The following is a 26,321-nucleotide window of genomic DNA, read 5'->3' on the forward strand; positions in this document are numbered from 1 at the left end:
TCTCAAATTGCTGGGATTACAGGCACGAGCCACCGCGCCGGCCCACCTTGCAGATTTCAAGTGTGATTACAGCACACACTGGTTGACAAAATGGAAGCCTTTTGATTAACTTAACGTATGTAGACAGATTATGTTTAACTAATTTAAAAATCTTTCTTCAACCATTTAGGTTAGATTTCCCAATAGCCGGGGTGTCTTTTAGCATCAATGACCAGAATTTCTGAATTTAAAAAAAAAAAAAAAATCATTGGTTTGAAATGTCTCAAAAGCAATACTCTTTTCTTTTCTGGGTTGATAAAGGATGGAGTATTGTCACAAAATATTAAAATTTATAAGACATCTTGGAAATGATGGGTAAATATGAAGAAAATACTATAAAGAAATTTTCTGGAAAACCCAGTATTATGATTTTTTAATATATTTGGGAAGCACTGAAGTATAGTTTAAAAATCACAAAATTTGATTTTGCAATAAGCCTTCTAAAATTCATATTTCCTACTAAATATAATTCATAAATCCATTTATATCATCCTGACTTTTGCAATGAAATAAAATTGGCTCTAGACTTTTTGCCTGTCTTTTGTGTGAAGTCCATCACCTTCCCAAGATGTCTGCAAATAGACCTGACATTGCTGTGGTCTCTGCCAAGTCGGAGTTTCTGCTATCACTGAATTTACTTATTTCCAGCAAGATTGCTGTGAAATCAAAACGATGTTGTGTTTTGTTTGTTTGTTATGTTTTGTGTGGTCTTTGTATTGTATAAATCAATCTCATCATTTGCAGGGATTTACAACTCTATAGATAGCAATGATTGAACATACTGTTTCCTCTAATTTCATAATTTAGAATGTTTTCCTTGCATCTTTGATACAGATTTCCATGACTACAATCATAATACTGCTCTATTCCTCCATTTTTTGGGAGTATACCATTTCTTTAAATACATCTGAAATGTAATATGTAGTGTGCAATATAAGGAAGAGAATCTAATCTATTCTGTTGGCAGTTTCAGGGTCTTTTCCAACTTACGGCTTCTTTAACCCACACCTACATCCACCATTGGAAGCCCAAGGAACATTTATATCCATAAATCCTCAAGAGTGTTAACACAGCACTTTGACATTTGCCTTCATGACATCATAATAACTCATTACTTATTAAAAAGTGACTTTTTTGTTTTTTTTAAACTACTGAATTACATACAGTTTATTGCTATAACAATACCCAAAACACAATGGTTTCATAAAATAAACATTTACATCTTGCTCACTAGACAGCCATCTAGGGATCTCACAAATGCTAATGCTTAGAACATAGTGAAAACCTGTATAGGAGACTATAAAAATGTCTTTCATTGGTCCCTGATTCCACCTGTTATAGCTTCTTTGGGAGCTTGAGAATCACCACTACACCCTAACTTCTTCTGCAGGGGTCATAGATATGCACACTTTCTGCAAAAGTCTGAAGCTTTCTCAGCTGTTCTCTTGTTAGAGCTTCTAGATAAAAAGCAATAAAGCTGTTTTAAAACTTGAACAAGCAAAGAGTTTTTAGTCTAAAACTTTTGCCATATTTAATTATAGTGAGATATCTATGTTGATTAAAACAACCAAAATTATATCAAGACATAATTACAGTTCCTGATTTTCTTTCTTTGTTTTTGTTTTGTTTTTTGACACATGGTCTTGCTCTGTTGCTCAGGCTGGAGTGCGGTAGCACAATCATGGCTTACTCTAACCTCCACCTACTGGGCTCAAGTGATCCTCCCACCCCAGCTTCTCGAGTAGCTGGGACTACAGTTGTGCACCACCACACCTGGCTAACTTTTTTTGTACTTTTGTAGAGAAAGGGTTTCACCATGTTGCCCAGGCTGATCTCCAACTCCTAGGCTCAAGTAATCTGCCTGCCTCAATCTCCCAGAGTGCTGGGATAGCAGGTGTGAGCCACCATGCTTGGCCTGTTCCTTTGTTTTTTTACCATGATGTGTTTGTTGTCTGTTTCTCTCTCTTCTACTAACCCCCACCCTCCTTGTCCCTCTCAATTCAATGGAGACTTCCAAAAGTAAGCTTTTTAACCCTGTAGCACCATGCATTCCAAACTCAACTCCCTTTCATTCATAGTTTGTGACCTCAGTCAATTCTGTCCCGTGTACATGTATTTATTTATAATCTTGTCAAATAAGAATCCAAAAGTTTTCTCATTATATCAAAAGTCTCCATCGATTCAAACTGGTCTATCTGTTTTCTAGTGTCTGCTGTCCTACAAAATAGGTGGTGTTACATATTTTAGGTGTTTTTGTAAATAATATGATTAGTGGGACATTCTGGAAACCACAATATAGATCTCAGAAATAAGAAAGGGTACAAGTCCAGACACAGCTATAATAAAACCAGGAGTTTCCATATTTTGGAATTTAATGATGAAAAAGGAAGGAAGGAAGGAAGGAGAGAGAGAGAGGGATGGAGGGAGGGAGGGAGGGAGAAAGAGAGAGAGAAAGAAGGAGAGAGAAAGACAGAGAGAAAGAAGGAAGGAAGGGAAAGGAAAGGAAAGGAAAGGAGAAGAGAGAAAGAGAGAAGAAAAGAAAAGAAAGAAGGAAGGAAGGAGGGAGGAAGGAAGGAAGGAAAGAAGGAAGGAAGGAGAGAAGAGAAGAGAAGAGAAGAGAAGAGAAGAGAAGGGAAGAGAAGAGAAGAGAAGAGAAACTTCAGGCTAATATCCCTGATGAAGACTGATGCAAAAATCCTCAATTAAATACTGGCAAACTGAATCCAGCAACACATTGAAAAGCTTATCCACCACGATCAAGTCAGCTTTATCCCTGGGAACCAAGGCTGGTTCAACATACGCAAACAAATAAATGTATTTCATTACATAAACAGAACTAATAGATGCAGAAAAGGGCTTTGACAAAATTCAACATTCCTTCATGCTGAAAACTCTCAGTAAACTAGGTATTGACAGAACATACCTCAAAATAATAAGAGCTATTTATGACACACCTACAGCCAACATTATACTGAATGGACAAAAGCTGGAAGCATTCCCCTTGAAAACTGGCACAAGACAAAAATGCCCTCTCACCACTCCTATTCAATATAGTATTGGAAGGAATGTGAATGACATCTTCAAGGAGAACTCAAAATGACTTCTCAAAGAAATCAGAGAAGACACAAAAAAATAAAAAACTATTCTATGCTCATGGATAGGAAGAATCAATGTCGTGAAAATGGCCATACTTCCCAAAGAAATTTGAAGATTCAGTGTTGTTCCCGTTAAACTACCATTGATATTCTTCACAGAATTAGAAAAAACTACTTCAAAATTCACATGAAACAAAAAAAAGCCCATATAGCCTAGACAATCCAAAAGAAAAAGAAGAAAGCTTGAGGCATCATGCTACCCGACTTCAAACTATACTACAAGGCTACAGTAACCAAAACAGCATGGTACTAGTACTAAAACAGACACATAGACCAATGAAACAGAATAGAGAACTCAGAAACAAGACCACACACCTACAAAACAATCTGATTTTCTACAAACCTGACAAAAACAAGCAATGGGGAAAGGATTCTCTATTTAATAAATGGTGCTGGGATAACAGGCTACCCATATGCAAGAAATTGGAACTGGACCCCTTCTTTACACCTTATACAAAAATAAACTCAAGTTGAGTTAAAGACTTAAATGTAAAATCCAAAACTACAGAAACCCTAGAAGAAAATCTAGGCAATATCATTCAGGACATAGGCACAGGCAAAGATTTCATGACAAAAACCTCAAAAGTGATTGCAACAAAAGCAAAAATTGACAACTGGGTTCTAATTAAGCCAAAGAGCTTCTGCACAGCAAAAGAAAGTATCATCAGAGTGAACAGACAGCCTATAGAATGGGAGAAAATTTTTGCAATCTATTCATTTGACAAAGGGCTAATTTCCAGAATCTACAAGGAGCTTAAACAAACTTACAAGAAAAAGACAACCCCACTAAACAGTGAGCAAAGGACATGAACAGATACTTCTTAAAAGAAGACATTTATGCGGCCAAAAAACATGAAAAAATCTCAACATTACTGATCATTATCAAAAGGACAGTGAAATACCATCTCAGGCCAGTCAGAATGGTGATTATTAAAAAGTCAAGAAACAGCAGATGCCAGCAATGCTGTGGAGAAATAGAAACACTTCTACACGGTTGGTGGGAATGTAAATTAGTTCAATCATTGTGAAAGACAGTGTGGCAATTCCTCAAAGAACTAGAATCAGAAATACCATTTGACCCAGCAATCCCATTACTTGATATATATACCCAAGGGAATATAAATCATTCTATGATAAAGATACATGAATGCATTTGTTCATTGTAGTCCTATGCATAATAGCAAAGACATGGAATCAACCCAAATCCCCATCTATGACAGACTGGATTTAAAAAACGTGGTGCATATACACCATGAAATACTATGCAACTGTAAAAAGGAATGAGATCATGTCCTTTGCAGGGACATGGATGGGGCTGGAAGCCATTATCCTCAGCAAACTAATGTAGGCACAGAAAACCAAACACTGCATGTTCTCACTTAGAAGTGGGAGCTGAACATTAGGAAAAATAGCTAATGCATGCTGGGCTTAATACCTAGGTGACAGGTTGATCAGTGCAGTAAACCACCACGGCCCATGTTTCCTATGTAACAAACCTGCACATCCTGCACATGTACGCCAGAACTAAAAATAAAATAAAATAAAAAAGAATACAGGAATTCCTCAGAGATACTGCAGGTTTGGTATAAGACCACCACAATAAAGCAAATGTCACAATAAAAAAATAATAAGTGGAAGCTGAACAATGAAAACACATGGACACAGGGAGAGGTGCAACACTCACTGAGGAGTTTTGGTGTAGATTGTTGGGGAAAGAGAGCGTCAGGATAAACAGCTAATGCATGCTGGGCTTAATACCTAGGTGATGGGCTGATTGGAGCAGCAAACCACCATGGCACACATGTACCTATGTAACAAACCTGCACAACCTGCACATGTATCCTGGAACTTAAATTAAATTAAATTAAAAAAAGAAATTCAAATAATAAACTGAGATGTTTCAGTTTTGTTTCAAGTGGCATTCCATCAGGAAAAAACATTAGAAATAAAAGAGAAGTAATATAAAAATCAATTGATAATTATTGAATTATTGAAAGTAATTTAAATTCAATTGAATAATTGAAAGTACAAAATAATTAATGAAAGCTTCAGTTTTTCAAAGTGGAATAGTATAAACCTTCTATCATAAGCTAATCGAAGTAAAACTAGCATAGTGATATTTTGGAGAAATTGTGGAACATCAAATATAAAGACACTGTCGTAACAGGAGAAAATATATAGATTAAGTGTAACAACCATCATGCTATCAGCAAATATTACAGTAATACAGACCATTTACAAAAAGTGTATTATTTATACATTTTATAACAGGCCTAAGTCTGTAAATGAGCCTAAAAATAAATTTAAAAAATTTAAAATCTATGTTGTCAGAAAAATAAAGAAACAATGCTAAAGTCAGAGTTTAAAAAAATGCCAAGATGGATGTTTTGAGTTGGATAATTAAAGCATATGAATGCTATGGTCATTAATTTAGAAAGATATCATTAAAAAATAGATGTACGTACTGATTTTGAAATATTTAAGCACATATATTAAAAATTCAAGAGTGATCGGCTGGGCGCAGTGGCTCACACCTGTAGTCCCAGCACTTTGGGAGGCCGAGGTGTACAGATCAAGAGGTCAGGAGTTCAAGACCAGCCTGGCCAACATGGTGAAACCCCATCTCGACTAAAAATACAAAAATTAGCCAGGTGTGGTGGCAGGCACCTGTAGTTCCAGCCACTCGGGAGGCTGAAGCAGGAGAATCGCTTGAGCCTGGGAGGCGGAGGTTCCAATGAGCCAAGATCACACCATTGCACTCCAGCTTGGGTGACAGAGCAAGACTCCGTCTCAAAAAAAAGAAAAAAAATTCAAGAGTGACCACAAAAATTATAAAATATAATTGTTCACTTCCAGAAACACCAAGATGAATCGTTTCTATGAAGAAAATTTCTGTCAATTCAACAGAAGGGAGAAAAATGTAAAAATCCATAAATTTAAAATATCAATCTGACTTTAGAAATAATTCTTAATAGCTCATTACCTAAAATATGAGTAAATATTAAAATACATCAAATAGCAGAAATAAAAACTGTATTTGAAAACTAATATTTATCAAAATCAAGACACACACAGAGACACACTCATGTGCACAAATATTTGCATAGTATTAGATCACAGAGGAAGTCTCAAAAATTTTAGATAATAGGAATTATGTAGAATAGGTTATTTGATTACAGTGGTATCAAATCTGAGTCATTAATATAAAAGTATCAAAAATCAATAAATAAAGTTTATCAGGCTTAAATTTTACTCTTAATTAACTTAGGATGTGAAAAAGAAAACACAATTGGAAACACAAAATGTTCAGAACTACTTACTTAAATATACAGGGTACATATATTGCATTAAAAATAAAACAAAATAGGTAAGATATCTAAGAAAATAAATACACATTTAAATTTTGTGGCCCTAATATCAACAAGATATACCTATTATTTATAGAATAAAATAAATAATAAAAATATAAATGAGAATTAATAAAACCAGAAAGGAATTAAATAGGGAGAATTTTAACTCAAATTTGGTGCATTAGAAAAAATTTTACAAAGCTTATGAGACGTACAAACCTGCAGCAAAGTAAACCACAAATCCCAGAGAAAATATATTACAATAGATAATTAATTAAAATAGTTTAAAAGTTGATAAAACTACAGATAAAGACAATAATATAGAAAGTCTTAAAGTACTATAAGCAAATAAATGAAATAAATGTTAAAATGTAGTAAGCATCTTTTTTCTAAAAAAAATTAACAAAATTATAGAGAAGTTAGAAAAAATAAAATTAAATATACAGAATAAGTAAGATAATAATAATTAAGGACATTATTTGAATGAAATGCAGCAAATATTTACATACAGGCAGAAAACATTTTAAGGAAAATATTACAATGTCATTAATAAGGAGATAATGCTTACTCCTTTTGATACTTTTGAAACAATTGTGAAGGATGAGCAGTTATTTAAATCAAAACATTCTAGGAAACTGATCTAAGCTTAGTCACAAAATAAGACAACAACAGCAAGAATGGAAGTCAGAAAGACGGCAGAAGCAGCACCAGGCTACAGCCTGCATCTGTAAACTGACTTAACAACAATATATGGATCAAGTTGCCTTTCTGAGAATTCCATAAGCCAATTAAAAAATTGTAGCACATAAATAAGGTCAAAGCCAAGAAGACTTACACCAAAGCAGGAATTTGCTTATTCTAGATCCAAGCCCTATCTGCCATCTTACTCAAAAATTTAAAGAACTACCAACAGCCAGCTCTTCTCTCAACTGGAAAGAGAAGAATAGGCTATGTTTTCTGGCTTTTTGGGAAGACACTTAAGGGAGTAGTTTCTGTCTAGCCTGACTCAGAACACTGACTGGAAAGGCAGCATAGGATAGATGCCAGGTTAGGAGCTGCAAAGAAAAAGTTATTGTGTGAATTACAGCCCAAGGGAGACTGAAGTAGTACATATAGATACAACGAAAAGTAAGAGAGTATAGGCTCCCAACAAGAAAACAGTCAAGCCTCTGCCACAGGAAAATTACACAGGCAAGGCCAGAGATGATGCATCTCCAGGGAAGGGCTGAGAAGCTCTAGCAAGGCTGATTGGTGGAAGTGCTCTCCTGTACAAACTCAGTTCAGAAGACTGGAAAAAGATTTTTTCATATACTTAAATACCAAGAAAAGATTACATGGTATACAAAAAAAAGAGAAAGAAAGAAAGAAGGAAAGAAAGAAAGAAAGAAAGAAAGAAAGAAAAGAAAAAAATATGGCTTAATCAAAGGGTAAAACAATGAGTTTCCAAAAACTGACCTTAAAGAAATGAACTATGATTACCTAACAAAAACTCAAACTAAGAAATTATTTTTATAGTAGAAGAATACTATATCCACAAAAAATGTCCTTCAAAAATGAAAAAAAGTTTAAGACTTTCACAGATAAATAAAGGCTGAGGCATTTCACCACTGCTAGATCTGCCCAACAAGAAATTCTAAGGGAGTTCTTTGAGTTGAAATGAAAGGAAGCTAGACAGCAACTCAAACCATATGAAAATATAAAACTCTTTTCTAAAGGTAAATATATGGACAAATAAAGAATCTGGTAATATCATAATATGGGTGCATAGATCACTTCAAATTCTGTATAGAATTTAAAGCATAAAATAATTATAAATCTGTGTTAATGAATTAATATTAAAAGATTTAATTGGGAATATTAATAACATAAATGGGGTGTGCTATCAGTTAAAAATACACTGCTACATGACCTTATATTTTTTATGTAATCCCTATGGTAACCACAAATACAATTCCTATGGAAGATACACAAAAGATGAATAAACAATCAAAACAGTTCACTCACAAAAAATCAATGAAACATAAAGAAAGGCAGTAAGATAGTGAAAAAAGGACAACATAACTACGAGACACACAAAACAATGAATAAAATGCTAACAAATTTTTTAAAAGAACCTGTCATGTTAAAAAAAAAAAAAAACCTTCCCACATTATTTTCTAACTATTGCTCCATTGTTCCATTTCATTATTGCCTTTACAGCAGTTTTTTCAAAAGGGGTTTCTCTAGTCACTTTCTCTACTTCTTTACCTTTCTAAATTCATCTTAACTTTTAACTAAACCCAGACAAATATTTATGAAGTATGCATTAACTATAGAGACTGAAGAAACAGACACCATCTACCCACTATTACCATTAATTTTGAACACTCCCATTAACCTTAAAATTCCCTGTATGCCGCTCTTAGATCCAGTTCACTTCTTTCTCCTTTAGAGATAATCACCATCCTGAATTTCCTTACAGTTTCCCATATGTTTATATTCCTAATAAGCATATCTCAATATATATTTCATTTTAAATGAGTGGAGTTATACTGTATCTGTTACTGACTTGCTTATCTTGCTCAACATTATGTTTCTGAGATTCATCCATATATAAATACTATGTAGCTGTACTTCATTCATTTTCACTGCTGTATTCCACTGTATGGGTATATCAAAGATTTTCCATTTTATTGTTGATGAACATTTGGGTTGTATCTAAATTTTTGCTACCTTAAACTGCACAGCTATGTGCATTCTTGTTTTGTCTCCTTCTGTCAAACTATAGTAAAGGACCAAGCTTTTGAGATTTTCCATAATGTGTTGTGGATTGATGCTTTTGTAAAATACACTAAAAATGCCTCATCAATGTCAAATTGCTATAAAAATATATAAACCTTTACTCTAAAAAAATGTCAACAGCAAGTCATTCACTATCAGCAATTACTTTAAATGTAAATGCATTAAACATTCTAATAAAAAAACAGGTTAGCTGAATTGATAAAAAACAAAATACAACTATGTGCTCTCTGAAAAAGACTTAAGTTTTGATTTAAGAATGCATATAGGGTGAAAGTGAAAAAATATAAAAAAACTGTCCATGCAAATGGTAACCAAAAGAAAGCAGAGGTGACTATACTAATATCAAAGAATATTGACCTTGAGCCAAGACTGTCACGAGAGAGAAAAAAGACATGATATAATAATAAAAAGAGCAATTTGACGGGAAGATTGATATAGTTTACATATTTGTTCCCACCTAAATCTCTTGTTGAAATGTAATTCCCAATGTTGGAGGTGGAGCCTGGATTCACCTTTGGATCATGGGAACTGATTCCTCATGGGTGGCTTGGGCCATCATCTTGGTTATAAGTGAGGTCTCACTCTGAGCTCACATGAGATCCGGTTGTTTAAAGTATGTGGCACCTCTCATTCCACCCCCTCTCTCATCCCTGGTTTCATCATGTGACATACGAGCTCCTGCTTCATGTTCCACCATGAGTAAGAGCTCCCTGAGGCGTCCTCAGAAGCCTAGGGATGTTAGTATTATGTTTTCTATACTGCCTTCAGAACCATGAACTAATTAAACCTTTTCTGTTTATAAATTATCCAGTCTCAGGTATTTCACTACAGCAATGCAAGAATGGCCTAACACAGAAAATTGGTACCAAGAGTGGGGTATTGTTATAAAGATACCTGACAATTTAAAAGCAGCACTGGAACTGGGTAGAGATTGGAAGAGTTTGAAGGGCTCAGAAGAAGACAGGAAGATGTTGGAAATTTTGGAACTTCTCAGAGACTGGCTGTATGGGTTGTGACCAAAAAGCTGATAAGGATGTGAAATGAAGCCCAGGCTGCTGAGGCCCCAGGTGGAAATGGGGAACTTATCGGGAACTGGAGCAAAGCTCATGTATGTTATGCCTTAGCAAAGAGCTTGGCTTCATTCTGTTCACTCCCTAGATATCTGTGGAAGTTGGAACTTAAGAGTAATGATTTAGGGTATGTGGCAGAAGAAATGTCTAAACAGCAAAATTCAAGATGTAGCCTGGCTGCTTCTTATAACCTGTGCTAAGATGTGGAAGCAACAAAATGACTTAACAGTGGAACTTAATTTAAAAGGGTAGAACAGAAATGTTTGAAAAATTTGCAGCCTGGCCATGTGGCAGAGAAAGACAACACATTTTCAGGAGAGGCTGTGGACCAACCACTTGTTAGAGAACTTTGCATAACTAAAAAGGAGACAAGTGCTGATTGCCAAAGCAATGGGAAAAAGGCCTCAAAGGTATTTCAGAGACCTTCATGGCAGTTCATATCATCACTGACCTAGAGGTATATGAGGGAAGAATGATTTCCTGAGCCAGGACAAGCCAAGGGCCCTGCTGACCTGCCCAGTGTCAGAACACTGCTCCCCATATCTCAGCCACTAAGGCTCCATCATTGGTTCTGCAGGCTCCATATAACACATATGCAGCTGCTCCAGAGAGCACAAGCTACCATAAGCACTGGTGTTTTCCACATGATATTAAGCCTGTGGACACACAGATTGCAAGAGTAAATGAGGCTTGGCATCATCCACCTATATTTCATAGGATGTGTGGAAAAGCCCAGGTGCTCCGGCAGAAGCCTGATGGGTAGAACCCTCACAGATAACTTCTACCAGGGCAATGTCAAGGGGAAATGTGGGGTTGGAGCACCCGCACAGAGTCCCTAGTGGGGCACTGCATAGTGGAGTTCTGCAAAGGAGGCCACAATTCTCCAGACAGCAGAATGATGGATCCACTGGCAGCTTGCCGTCTGCATCTGGAAAAGCTGCAGGCACTCAACACCAACCCATGAGAGCAGCCATGAGGTCTGAAACTTGCAAAGCCATAGAAGCACAGCTGTCAAGGCCTGAGGCATCTACACCTCACAGCAGTGTGTCCTGGATGTAAGGCATAGAGTCAAAGGAAATTATTTTGGAGCTTTCATACTTAATGACTGCCTGTTGGGTCTGAACCCTGCAAAGCCACAGAGGCACAGCTGCCTAAGGCCTGGGGAGTCTGCCCCTCACAGCAGTGTGCTCTCTATGTAAGAGTTAGAGTCAAAGGAGATTATTTTGGAGCTTTAAGACTTAATGACTCCCTGTTGGGTTTCAAGACTTGATGACTGCCCTGTTGGGTTGCATGGAGCCTATAATCTCTTTCTTTTGGTGAATTTTCTCCCTTTCAGAATGGGAATGTTTACCTAATGCCTATACCTACATTGTACCTTGGAAGTAACTAACTTGTTTTGATTTTACAGGCTCAGAGTTGAAAGAGACTTGCCTTGTCTCAAATGAGACTTCGGACTTTGGACTTTTGAGTTAATGCTGGAATAAGTTAAGACTTTGGGTGACTCTTAGGAAGGCATGATTATGTTTTGCAGTGAGAAAGGCATGCAATTTGGGAGAATCCAGGGACAGAATTACATAGTATAGATATTTGTCCCTACACAAATCTCATGTTGAATTGTAATCCCCAATGCTGGAGGAGAGAACTGGTGGGAGGTGTTTTGATCATAGGGGTGGAGCCCTCATTAATGGTTTGGGTCATCCCCTTGGTGATGAATGAGCTTTCACTCTGAATTCACACAAGATCTGGTCATTTAAGTGTGTGGCACCAATGCTTCACTCTTTCCCTCATTTGCTCCTGCTTTCATTGTGTGAAGTACCTGCAACCATTTCACCTTACACCACAATTGAAAGCTCCCCAAGACTTCACCAGAAGTGGAGCAGATGCCAGCACCAGCTTTCTGTAAAGTTTACAGAACCATGAACCAATTAAACCTCTATCCTTTATAATTTACCCAGTCTCAGGTATTTATTTATAGCAGTACAGGAATGAATACACAGATATAGTGAATTTAAAAATATATGCACATCACAGCTTCAAATTATACAAAGCAAACACTGACTGAATTGAAGGTAAAAATAGAAAGAAATAGAATCATACTAGGAAACTTTAATACTCCACTTTAAATAATGACTAGAACAACCAAACAGAAGAGAGAACTTGAAAACTATAGACCATCTGGACTTAACAGGTCAATAAAGAACACTTACCCCAACAAAAGCAGTTTAAATGCGCAAGTAATATTCCACAAGACAAAGTACAGATTAGCTCATAAAGGAATTCTAAACAACTGTAAAAAGGCTGAATTCAAACAAAGTATCTTTTCCAACCAAAATGTGGTAAAACTAGAAATCAACAGCATAAGAAAAACTTGTAAAATCAATGAATGTGTGGACACTGGACAACATACTCTTAAATAATGAATTAATCAAAAATTAATCACAAAAAAATAGAAAAGGTTTTGAGACAAAGACAAAAACTACTATATCAGGCTTTCTTGAATTTCTATCAAGAAATACCTAAGACTGGATAATTTATCAAGAAAAAATATTTAATTGGATCACGATTCTTCAGCCTGTACAAGCACGGCACCGACAACAGTCAGCTTTTGGGGAGGTCTCTGGAAGCTTTTACTGATGGAGGGACATGAAGCACATTATATGGCAAAAGCAGGAGTAAGAGCAAGAGGGAGGTACCACATGCTTTAAGCAGACAGATCTTACTATCACAAGGACAGCACCAAGAGGATGCCACTAAACCATCCATGAGAAATCAACCCCCATGATCCAGTCATCTCTCACCAGGCCCCATCTCCAATACTGAGGATTACAATTCAACATGAGATTTGGATGGGGACAAATATACAAACTATATCAACTGCAAAATACCAAATTTAAGGGATGCAGTGAAAACAGCAGTAAGAGGGAAGCTAATAGCTGCAGATGTTTACATTTTTAAAAAGTAAACAACTTTAACCTCAAGAAATCAGAAAACTAAGAAAATGCAAAATAAAATCTAGCAAAAACAAAAAATAATAAAGAATAAAGAAGAGATAAAAGTATACATAAACAATAAAAATTCAACAAAATTAAGCATTGGATTTTTGGAAAGATAAAAAAATTGACAAACACAAAGGTAGATTACTTAAAAAAGGGACAAGATTCAAATAATTTCAGAAATGAAAGAGGGAATATTACAACTGATGCCAAAGGGGTTAACAAAGATTATAAGATAATACTATGAGCAACTATATGCCAACAAATTGAGTGATGTATATAAAAAAAATACTTCCAGAAGCATACAACCTTCCAAGAATTAATTATGAAGAAATTTTAAATATAAAAGATCTATAACTAATAAGGTGAATGAATCAGTATTTTTTTAAAATGTAGCAAAATACTAACAAACAGAAGCACTGAACCATTTGGCTTCACTGGAGAACTATCCCTAAAATATGTAGAATTAACACTAATCATCCTGTAATTCTTTCCAAAAGTTGAAGAGGTAGAAACACTTCCAAGCATTCTATGAGGCCAGTATTATTACCCTGATTTTAAAGCCAGGCAAATATACCACCACAAAAGAAAAATACAGGCCAATATCCCTAATGAACTTTGATGCAGCAGTCCACAACAAATAATTACCAAAATGAATTCAGGAGCATATTAAAAAATTATATATTATTACCAATGAGATCAATTTCTGGTATGCAAAGATAGGACAACATATAAATATTAATTAATGTGATATATACCACATTAACAAAATACAGGATAAAAAATATGTGAATGTCTAAATTAATGCAAAAACCCATTTGATGCACTCCAGCACCCTTTCATAACAAAAAACTGAATAGATTAGCAATAAAATGAAACTACCTCCACTTAATAAAGGCTATATATGAAAAGCCGGTAACTAAGATCATGCATAATGGTGAATGACAGAAAGCTTTTCCTCTAATAGCAGAAAGAAGTCAATGGTGCTCACTCTCATAACTTTCATTCCACATAGTACTGGAAGTCTTAGACTAGGTAATTAGACAAGACAAAGACATGAAAGACATCCAAATTGAAATAAAACAAAGAAGTAAAATATCTGTCCAGAGATGACATGATCTTATATTTAGAAACCTTTTAGATTCCACAAAATACAACTGCTAAAATCAATAAAAGGATTCAGTAAAGTTGCAGGATATAAAATCAACACAAAAAAATCTGTTGTGTTTTTATATAATAATAATAAACAAGAAATCAAAAAAGAAAATTAAGAAAACAATCTCATATACAATAATTTGATTATGGTTTGATATGGTTTGGCTGTGTCCCCACCCAAATTTCATCTTGATTTGTGACTAATACAGCATTCAAAATAACACAATGCTTAGGAATAAACTGAACCAAAGAGACTAAAGACTTGCACACAGAAGCTACAAAACAATGCTTAAAAAATGTAAAGACACAAATAAATGGAAAGACATCCCATATTCATGGTTTGGAAAATGTAATGTTGTTAGAATGTTCATACTAACACCCCAACATCTAGATATTTAATACAATCCTTATCAAATCCAGATGACATTTTTGCTGAAATGGAAAAAAATTCTACAATTCATATGAATTCTCAAGGGACTCAAATAATCAAAACAATCTTGAAAAGCAAGAACAAAGTTGATGATCTCATATATCTTGATTTCAAAACATATTACAAATTTACAGTAATCAAAACAGTGTACTACTGGCTTAAAACTAGACACTGGACAATTGAACAAAATAGTAAGACAAGAAATAAACACTCGCTTATATGGACAATGAAACTACAAGTATGTCATGACCACTCAATGTGAAGCAAATGGTCTCTTAAACAAATGGTGTTGGTGAACTGAAGTTCATATACAAAAGAACAAAGTTTGATCCTTACCATACACTATATACAAATATCTAAAAATTGATTAAAGATCTAAATGCAGGACCTAAAACTATACAAATCCTTGAAGAAAATATAGAAAAAAAAGCCTCATTATACTAAATTTGGCAATGATTTCTTAAATATTATGCAAAAAGCACAAGTAAGAGCAAAAATATGCAAATGAGACTACATAAGGATGTAATGTTGTTAAAATGCCCATACTACCCTCCCAAAAATCTAGAGATATAATACAATCCCTATCAAATCCAAATGACATTTTTGCAGAAATGGTAAAAAGTCCTACAATCCATATGAATTCTCAGGAGACTGAAATAATCAAAACAATCTTGAAAACAAGAACCAAGTTGATCTCATACTTCTTGATTTCAAAACATATTATGAAGCTACAGTAAATCTACAGTAAGCTATAGTTTTTACTGTAGCCACCATAAAAAGCTACAGTAAAAAATTACAGTAAAAACTTAAAATATTTTATGCATCAAAGAAAACAACGAAATGAAAAGCCAACCTACAGAAAGGAAAATATTTGCAAATCACATATCTGATAAAAGATAAATACCCAAAATATATAAATATCTCCTACAATTCAATGACAAAATATATAAAAACTCAAAAATAGGCAAAGAACTTGATTAGATATTTTTCCAGATAAGATATACAAATTGCCAACTAGTATATGAGAAGATGCTTAACATTACTAATCATCAGAAAAATATAAATTAACAGCACAATAAGATATTATCTCACACCCATTAGGATGACCACTATCAAAAAAAGAAGAAAGGAACAAGAAAGAAAGAAGAAAGAAAGAAAGAAAGAAAGAAAGAAAGAAAGAAAGAAAGAAAGAAAGAAAGAAAGAAAGAAAGAGGGAGGGAGGGAGGGAGGGAGGGAGGGAAGGAAGGAAGGAGGGAAGGAAGGAAGGAGGGAAAGAAAGAGAGAAAGAAAGGAAAGAAAGAAAGAGAAAAGAAAGAAAGAAAAGAAAGAAAGAAAATAACAAGTGTTATTGAGAATGTGGAGAAATTTGAACCCTTGTGGACTGTTGGTGGGAATATTTGCTGTTGAAAATGGCATGGGAGTTCCTGAAAATTAAAAAAAAAAAAATAACTGCTACGTGATCCAGTAATCCCACTTCTGGGTATATAGTCAAGAGTTGAAAACAGAACCTCAAAATGATATACGCACTAATGCTAACTGCATCATTATTGACAATAGCCAAGATATAGAAGGAACTTCTATGCCATAGAATGAAAGAATGGGTAGACAAAATGTGGTATATACACACAATACAATATTATTCACCGTTACAAAGAAGAGAATCCTGTTACATACTGCAGCATAGAGAAACCTTGAAAGCATTTGATCAATTGGTCTAGTTGTGGAATGTAAGCTAATTAGTCAAATATAACAGTTCTGGAGTACTACAAATGGGCATTGTATATAGTCACGTATGCTTCCTTCTAAATAATACTTCAAACAAATAAATTAATATTAATACATAATTTTAAACCCCTATAAAGTTAACATTAATTCCTAAAAAAATTCGAGATTTTTAAAAATCTTCAGCTTCTTTATTATTTGGCAATATGTTCTTTAGCATAAAAAAATCACTCATTATTGTCATTTAATAGTACCAGGTTTACATCAAGTCCAGACAAATATTTCTAGATATTATTATTATTATTTTTTGAGACAGAGTCTCACTCTGCCACCCAGGCTGGAGTGCAGTGGTGCGATCTCAGCTCACTGCAACCTTTGTCCCCCGGGTTCAAGCGATTCTCCTACCTCAGCCACCCAAGTACCTGGGATTACAGGCACCTGCCACCGCGCCCAGCTAATTTTTCTATTTTTATTAGTTTCACCATCTTGGCCAGGCTGGTATTGAACTGCTGACTTCATGATCCACCTATCTCGGCCTCCCAAAGTGCTGGGATTACAGGTGTGAGCCACTGCGCCCAGCCTAGATATTAATTTTTAAGTTGTTTTTTCTTCCAACATCTGAAGTCATAGAAGATATTAAAATTAAATAAGTTAAATACTTAAATAAGATAAATGAATAAGGTGTCTAATAATTAAGATATTTATTCAATTAAGATGTTTAATGAATTAGAGGCTATCAATATTTTTTTTTCCCCCCGGAAACATTATCTTCAATGTAGCATTAGTAAAAGTTTTGAAACAAGTAAGGAAATAATTCAGGAAACTCATGAAGGTAGTTCTCATACTCATTTATTCATTCAATTTTGACTGTGCGTGTAGGAAGAACTAGGAACCATTTTTGAGACTGAAGGGGTAATATTAAATAAGGCCCTAAATTGTATAAGCTAGTACTGACACCAGTGGAAAAAACAGGTCTCATTATGCAACTATGTATTAACTTTTCAGAACATTTAAAAATAAGATTTGTTACTTTTTATTATTTATTTATTTATTTATTTATTTATTTATTTATTTATTTTTGAGACAATCTCACTCTGTTGCCCAGGCTGGAGTGCAGTGGCACCACTGCAACATCCGCTTCCCAGGTTCTAGCGATTATCCTGCCTTAGCCTTATTAGCTGGGATTACAGGCATGTGCCACCACGCCCAGCTATTTTTTGTATTTTTATTAGAGATGGGGTTTCACTATGTTAGCCAAGCTGGTCTCGAACTCCTGACCTCAAGTGATCAGCCCCACCTCGGCCTCCCAAAGTGCTGGGATTACAGGAATTTTTATTTCTTTGCAAAGACCTTTTACATGCTCTTTGGGTTTGTTCCTCCTCCTGGAAAATGAGTTAAGATTCACACAAAGCAGATAAAGCAGATAGCTTTATCCAAAGGAAAGCCCTGGTACTGTCTGTCACTCATAATGTCCACCATTAAACTCTGGACGTTTGATTCCAGCTTCCATTTGGAAGTTAAACTAGTGCTGTGTTTCCTAAAGCAAGCTAGAAAGAAATGCTGACTCTTCTGGGCTGGTGGCAACAGTACTTGGAAAATGGCTTTTGGGATAAGTAAATGAGGCTAGGTAAACCTCTTAACCAGCTGGTTTTACTTCTACCTGTCAGAGGTTTTAGTGTATTAATATGATAAATCATCAAAAAGCAAGCACAGGTTGCAAGGTTTCTCAAACGTAAATGACAATACAATTCTTTTTTCATGGAGTATCTCCTGGGTCTAAATTCAGATGAAACATCTTGGGAATATCTCGCTCGTTTTCTTTGGTACCACACATAACAGGCCAGGACCTGGAGACATTTGAGCATTCTATATGCCACAGTCCTGTTAAAACTTCTCTTCACCTCTCATCTCACTAGTCAAAATCTATTAGCAAACAATGATAAAACATTTCTGTGTTTTAATTTGGCAAGAAGAAAAACTTCCTTCTGGAAAATAAAAATAGTTAACCATTTTACAGAAAGATATCATAGAAATAATGTGGGGTTTGGAGTCTGCAGACAGACTTTCCTCTACAATTTCTTCTCCCAATTTAATTGGGAAAAATACTCATCGATGTAAAGCAGGTGGTACTTTATTTACCAATCAGGTTGAGAAAATATTAAGTGTGAGATTGTGTCAAAATGCCTAGTATATTAAAGATATAGTACCAATCATTAAAGAGCCTTTTCCTTCCTGTTTTGTTCCTTCATAATTGGTTCTCCAAATGTTAAGCCTTATATATTCAACAAGAAAAATAATCTATCCTCAGAAATTGATTTAGAATGGGGTCTATTTGAAGGCAAGTCTCACTTTCCCCATTTGAGAGAACATTAAGCCTGAAAACCGTTTTGTGATGGGCCAGTTATGTATGCCAGAATAGACTACTAGGTGCATGTAAAAATAAGGCCTCTTTTTTTTTAATAAATACCCTAGTAAATTTTCACATGAATAAAAAATATAATGAAGAAACTACATATTTCATATTAACATTTCGTTTTGAAGATGACTTAAGTGAACTGACAAAGACATTAGTTACTGTGCTTGAAGGAAGCCTCCCAGTTCTGATTCAGCAGAGCATTACCTGCTGAGATAGTGGTGAAGCCTTTTCTTACCTCCTCAGACCAGGCCATACTGTTGGGTAGGACTTTAATCTGTGTGCTAATTCTGAGAGCAACGCCTGTGGCAGCAAAGGTGAGTGTTCTCAATTACTCTGAATGTACCTTGATTGAATGTGAAAGATATCGTATTAACCAGTCACCTGCGGGGCCATGTTATATGCTACTTCCTGCTTAGTTCAATAAGGAAAGTGACGTGAGTTCTAACGAATTTCAAACCCGGTTGCAACAAATTAGCCAATTGATAACTCTTTACATTTGAATAATTGCTCCGCAAGTCCTGAGCTACTCTCTGTTTCTCTGTCTCTCTCTCTCTCTCTGACACACACACACACACACACACACACACACACACACACACCCCTTTCTTAACTATGTCCATAAAACTGGTTAGAGAATAAATTCATTTATTAAAATAAAAACAAATTTCTTATCTTTGACTTATCACTAAGACTAATACAGCGTACAGAAGACAAACCAAAGCACTACTTTTTCTATTACATTGCTCATACTCCATTATAAACTCACTGGATAAACAGGAATTTTCTCTGCTCTGGTTTTCCTGTTCAATGTCCCCTCTATCTTTATCCCAAAACTTTCCTTCTAACACAGAGTCTATAGTTGTTTTGTCCCATTGCACTATTTTTTTTTTAATTTAAAACTGAAAGGAAGTAATTATTTTTAATTTTTTGGCTAATAATACTATTTTGTTGAATACTTTTAGATTTACAGAAAACATTAATAGATAACATAGAGCTCCCATATGCCTCCACACAATTTCTCCTATAATTAACACATTATTTAAGTATGGTTCATTTGTTATGATTCATGAACTAACATGAGTACACATTAAGTAAGTTTTTAAGTCAGCTGGATAAATACCTCGGAGTGCAGTGGCTAGATCGTATGCTAAGGATATGTTTTTTTGTTTGTTTTTTTTTTTTTTTTTTTGAGACAGAGTCTCACTCTTTTTTTTCCAGGCTGGAGTGCAATGGTGCAATCTGCACTCACTGCAACCTCCACCATCTGGGTTCAAGCAATTCTCCCTGTCTCAGCCTCCCAAGTACCTGGGATTATAGGCATGCGCCACCACGCCCGGCTAATTTTGTATTTTTAGTAGAGATGGGGTTTCACCATGTTGGCCAGGCTGGTCTCGAACTCCTGACCTCAGGTGATCCGCCCGTCTCGGCCTCCCAAAGTACTGAAATTACAGGCTTGAGCCACTGCACGCAGCCCGGGTATGTTTAACTTTGTAAGAAACTGCCAAATTGCCTTCCAAAGTTGCGGTTAATTTTGTATTTATATTAGCAATAAATGAGAGTTCTTGTTTTTCCATATCTGCATAGGCATTTGAGGTTGCCAATTTTTGGTTTTTAGCCATTCTAATAGGTGTGTAGTGGTGTCCCAATGTTGCTTTAATTTGTAAATTTCTAGTGACATGATGTTGAGCATGCTGTCATATGCTTATCTGCCATCTGTATATCTTCTTTGGTGAGGTGTCTGTTCATATCTTTTCCCCACTATTAACTGGTTTGTTCATTTTCTTTATTGCTACATTTTTATATTTATTTGTATATCTTTGATGCCTGTATCAAATATTTAAAAAATACTTTCTCCAAGAATGTGGCTTATGTTTTTTTTTAACAGTGTCTCTTGCAGAGCAAAGTTGTTAATTTCAATAAAATCCAGTTTATCAATTTTTTCTGTCATGAACTGCACTTTTGCATTACATCAAAAAGGTATTGTCAAACACATGTTCACCTAGATTTTTAACTATGCTAAGTTTTAGAAATTTTATATTTCACATTTCAGACTGAAGTCTGTGGTTCATTTTTAGTGAACTTCAGTAAAAGCCATAAAATCTGTGACCCGATTTTTTTTTTTTTTTGAGTGTGGATGTTCAGTTGTTCCAGCACCATTTGTCGAGATTATCCTCTTCATTGAATTGCTTGGCTCTTTCATCAAAGATCAGTTGATTACAAATATAATTTGTGTGCATCAGTTTCTCATCTCCCTGTTTTTTCCATTGATCTATGTGGTTATTCTTTCCCCAGTGTCAAGCTATCTTGTTTATTGTAACTTTATGGTAACTTCTGAACTTCTGATGTCAGGTAGTGCCAATTCTCCAACTTGGCTCTTCTTCAGTATTGTCTTGGCTTTTCTGTTTCTTTTGCCTTTTTACATAAACTTAAAAATCCCTTTATTGACATACCCATTGGAGCTTTAATCAACATTTTTATTGGGATTGTGTTAAATTTGCAGATCACATTGGGAATAATTGGCATTTTAATAAAATTGAGTCTACTAATCAATGATTTCTCAATTATTTAGCTCTTCTTTGACTTCCTTTAACAGATTTTTAGAGGTTTCTACATTCACAGCCTGTACATATTTTGTTAGATTTATATCTATATATTCCATTTTAGAATTTTTCATTATTCTACATTATTTTGTTTTATTTTACATTGCTTTTATGTACTGCTGATATATAGAATTAATAAGTGTCTCTTCTATATTAACCTTTATCTTGCAACCTAGCTATATTCATCTGTTTCAGGAGGTTTTTGCTATTGTTATGGGTGTTATTGGTTCTTTCAGATTTCAGTCTTTCACCTATGATAGCTGTATTTCACCTTTTTATACCTGTACGAATTTTATTATATTTTTCTTGTCATATTCACCAGCTAAGTCTTCTGGGATAATGTTAAATAAAAGAGGTAAGGGAGGACCAGGTCTACTGAGAGGCTGATGAGCCTCTCAGAGGCAGTTTTCATTCCTGTTACAATGCTCTTTATGTCTGTCACTGCCTTTTGATTCTTGTGTTTCTACCTCTACTTACATTTCTCATCCACTCATGCATGTTGACATGTTCCCATTAGATCCCTTAACATGTAAATCATCGTTATTTTAAATTCCCTATCATATCTTCAAACATCTGTGTCCTGTCTGAGTCTGGCATGATGCTTATTTTGTCTCTCCTTACTGTGCTGTTTCTTGCCTTAGCCTGCCTTGTGATATTTTTGAGTGCCGGAAGTAACATGTATAGTAACCAAAACTGAGGTAAAAAGCCTTTAGCTTGAAGTTTCTGATTACTGGCTAGTAGCTGTGCAGTGTTTAATGTTTGATATCGCTGTAGGTCCCTGAAGCTTCAGTTTCTTTTATTGTCTTCATTTTTCTTTTCTCTTTCTCTTATCTTCAGGTATCCCCAGTAACTCCCTCTTAAACAGAGTGAGCCTTATAGCTCTGTTATTGTAATTTATTTTTATTTTATTGAAACTTGTCGATATGGTGTTAAGATATGGGAGAAGAAGCATTTTTAATGCTATGACTAAATTTCCATTTTTGATGGGAATAAGTACCTGGGGTTTGAACTTCGGGTGTGTTTCATAGCCTTTTTATGTTCTCATAGATGAGGCAGAAAGACTGGAGGAGCCTGGGGTAGGCTGATGTTTCTTCCATCAGGCAAGGAAGGCTTTGATATAGTTGTTGCCCATGGAGAACCAGCCTGTGCTATGGGGAACTTTCTGAGCGTATTTCAAAATGGTGACTTTTCCCCATCCCCTGCATAAAACATGAAGTTTTTCTTTTTTAAAAAAACAGCTTCTCTGTAGGAAACTTGTGTGGTTCCCTGGAATAAAATCTATCAGAACGTGCATCCTCTCCATTAGGCCTCAGCACCTAGGAGCTTCTCGATGGAACTTAATCAGCGCCAGCCTCCAGAAATTCATAAAACTGCCGTCAAGTGTCTCTACCTGTTTATGTCACTAGCAATTTCTATTTTAGAAAAAATAATCTCAGCCATGATTCTATATGTTCACCTGTGTCCTCAGAATTCAGTGGTGTTTTTCCCTGGGATCCTCAATTTTCTGATGGGTATGACAGAAGTCATTGATTTGGTTTGCTCATGTATTCTTTTTTTCTTCTTTTAAGGATGGGAGTGATGGCTTCCAAGCACTTTAAATATTGGAGCTGAAACTGGAATTCAGTGATCTTTTAATATCCTAAGGATCTGTAGGAGTGTTCCTCTTTACTTTCATGATATTTCTAATTACAGCTTTCTTTCTCTTTTTTTGTTGATCAGCCTAGAAAAGATTTATTAATTTAATTCATCTTTCAATACAGCCCTGTGAATAAATCAATTACCCTGTGGAAAAAATTTGGTGTTCTTTCAAGATTTTGCTTGTTATAAATGGTGATTTTTTCACACATATTCAAGAATGTAAACCTAGGAGCAAAGAGTGGGATCTTAGGTTTTCAAAAGTTCAGTTTTACACAAGAATGTCAATGTAGTGCCCAAGTACATTTTACCAATTTTCACTCATATTATAAGTGTGTAAAGGTACACACGATGTACATCCAGATCAACATACACACTATAGGACCACTTAAATTTTGGTAGCATTATGATTGTAGAATGGTATGTCTACTTATTATCATAATTTGCATTTTTAAATTTACGACCGCCATATATATATATATATATATATATATACACATACACACACACACAGACATACGTTGTATGTATATATATGGTTTGGGTTTGGCTACTAATTCATTGTTTTCTTTGGGAAGTGAGATTCCATCCTTCCTATATTACATTTTAAAGCAGTAAAATTCACACTGCCTTTATCAAAATTTGATCAAAATCTTTGGCATGATCTTTTAAAATTTCTAAAGCAGATTTTGATTTTTTTTCCTTTTTTCAAAAAAAGCATGTCTGGTGGCATACAAATTTAAATACCATAGAAGGGGATTCAAATGTCTCTCCTGAAGTGACTTATTTTCTCCCACATTGAAAGTGTGGAATGGCTTTTTGTGGCCAGCTGGGATGGTGGATGGTGCAGGTGCAGCAGTAGCTCAGTGCCTGCTAGAGAAAGTTCATCTGATTATGAGATGTGCATGTCAACCTGTCTACCAGTTTTAAATAGGAGAGGAAGCTTTTACCACTACCAAAACACATAAAGAGAATGGCCAAGGGATGCCAATGCAATTTTTCTATTGGAAAATACTGTCTCCATTGATTTTTTCCTCATTAAAAAAAAGTAGTAAATATGAAACAAAGCAAACTGGGATTCAGTAGAGATGGGGATGCAAGGTTTGAGTGTAAGTGAAGTAAGCATAGGCCTGTTTGTTCAGTTCTCTAAGTTGACTGTGTCACATTGATGGGACAGACCTCACTATGCCAAGGCACTTGGTTCACTTCGTTGTGCAATAAACATTCTGGAAAGAGTGTTTACTATCCATCAGATTCCCTGACTGGCAGACAAGCATGCAGCAAAAATCTGCAGAGCAATAGGTTCTGGTACGAAAGGTTAAGTGGAGGGGGAAAGAGAAAAAAAAAAAATGCTTGGCAAAGAATACTCACTGTGTGTGCTTTTGGCTGTCAGCTGATGTTCATTCCTGTGGATAATTCTGGGAAACTAGAGAAGCAATCTGTGAGCAGGTTAGCTCAAGCCTCCACATTTGTGTAGGCTTGAGCACATAGATGTTTCTTTATATTTTGCTTAGAGCCTTTAAATTTTTTGTTATTTAGTTGGTCAAAAAATCTTTATTCTTTTCTGATACCCATGCTTATAGAAAACAGATCATCTTTTAAAAAATTTCTAAATTGTGTCTACTATAAATCTAAAAAATAAGAATAGAAGGTGATAAGGATATGTAGGAAATGAAGTAGTCTAAGTGTGACTGAAAATAAAAGAGCTTGCTGAAGTTGAAACAGCAAAAATGACGGGGGATGGGATTGAGTCTAAGTTATTATTTCCAGGCAAAAGTAAATTTCACAAGTGCACTCTTTTAGTTATCTTTTCTCCTCTGCAGTGTTGCTTGTCCAAAGACCTAGACCAATGTCTGTAGAATTTTGCTAAGGAAGCAGACTACCTAGAAAAGTCTATAATTAGTCAAAATGCATTTATGTGTAAACACAGTAGAATATATTTCTCTGATACTCAAGGACTCAAAAAAATACAATATCTCTATATGTTTCCTTAATATCATATTGCATATGTACTTAAAATTCACTGCCTCAGTAAGGGTAAAGCCTGGAAACCCTTGATTTTAAAGGAAAATGAAAACAACGATCTGAAGTAAGCTATGATGTAAGCTTAATTTGGAAAGTAAAGTCTCATCCATCACACACTTGTTTTAAAGTTAGAATAATGTATTGCTAAAAGCTGAGTTAAGCCATTTGACATACACATCTCTTCATAGAAATGAATGAAAATCAATCTTCCCTGAGGCTCATTGTAAGAGAACCCTGGTTACACTGATGCCAGATAAATACATATAGTTGCATTTAACTAATTGTTGAAAATGTAACAATTGCCTAATTTGCTAGTTGAGACAGATTTGTGATTCATAGCAGGATGTTTATATTTCTTCCCTCTTTATATTTCATCCAAGTTGGCAGAAATGTGTGACTGGTGGTAAGACTGTTTTACTAAATTGATTATCAATAAAATTACAATTTTGTTTAAGTATGTGGATTATTTGCTTTTTGCTAAAATGCAAATATTCATATTTTTATTATACATAGTTTAAAAGGTAATATGGGGGCAAAAATCTAGAACTGTTATTAACAAATGCCATATAAAACATAACTTTTGCTTTTAATATACATTAAGTACTCATTTAATGTGATAATCCAGTCATATTTTTATACTATCTTTTATTTCTGTTCTAAAAATATAAGACAAACTTCAGAGAAGTATCTGTTATACAATAAAAGCTGGAATATTACATTGGTAGCATTTTGCTACTAGAAACTTTCAATTTGTTTATATATAACAAAATTTTCCAATATTTTAAACACAGTGTTTGAATAATGATCTTTCCTGCTTGGATAGCTCTCATTTTTACTCCTTTATTCACTAATTCTACCTAAATTTTCATTTTTTAAATAACATGAGATTTATAGTTAGATATTCATATCTTCATAAGAATATAAATGGCAATTAAGTCTGTTTCACTTTT

This window comes from Nomascus leucogenys, chromosome 17, assembly GCF_006542625.1.
Source record: "Nomascus leucogenys isolate Asia chromosome 17, Asia_NLE_v1, whole genome shotgun sequence".
NCBI lineage: Eukaryota > Metazoa > Chordata > Mammalia > Primates > Hylobatidae > Nomascus > Nomascus leucogenys.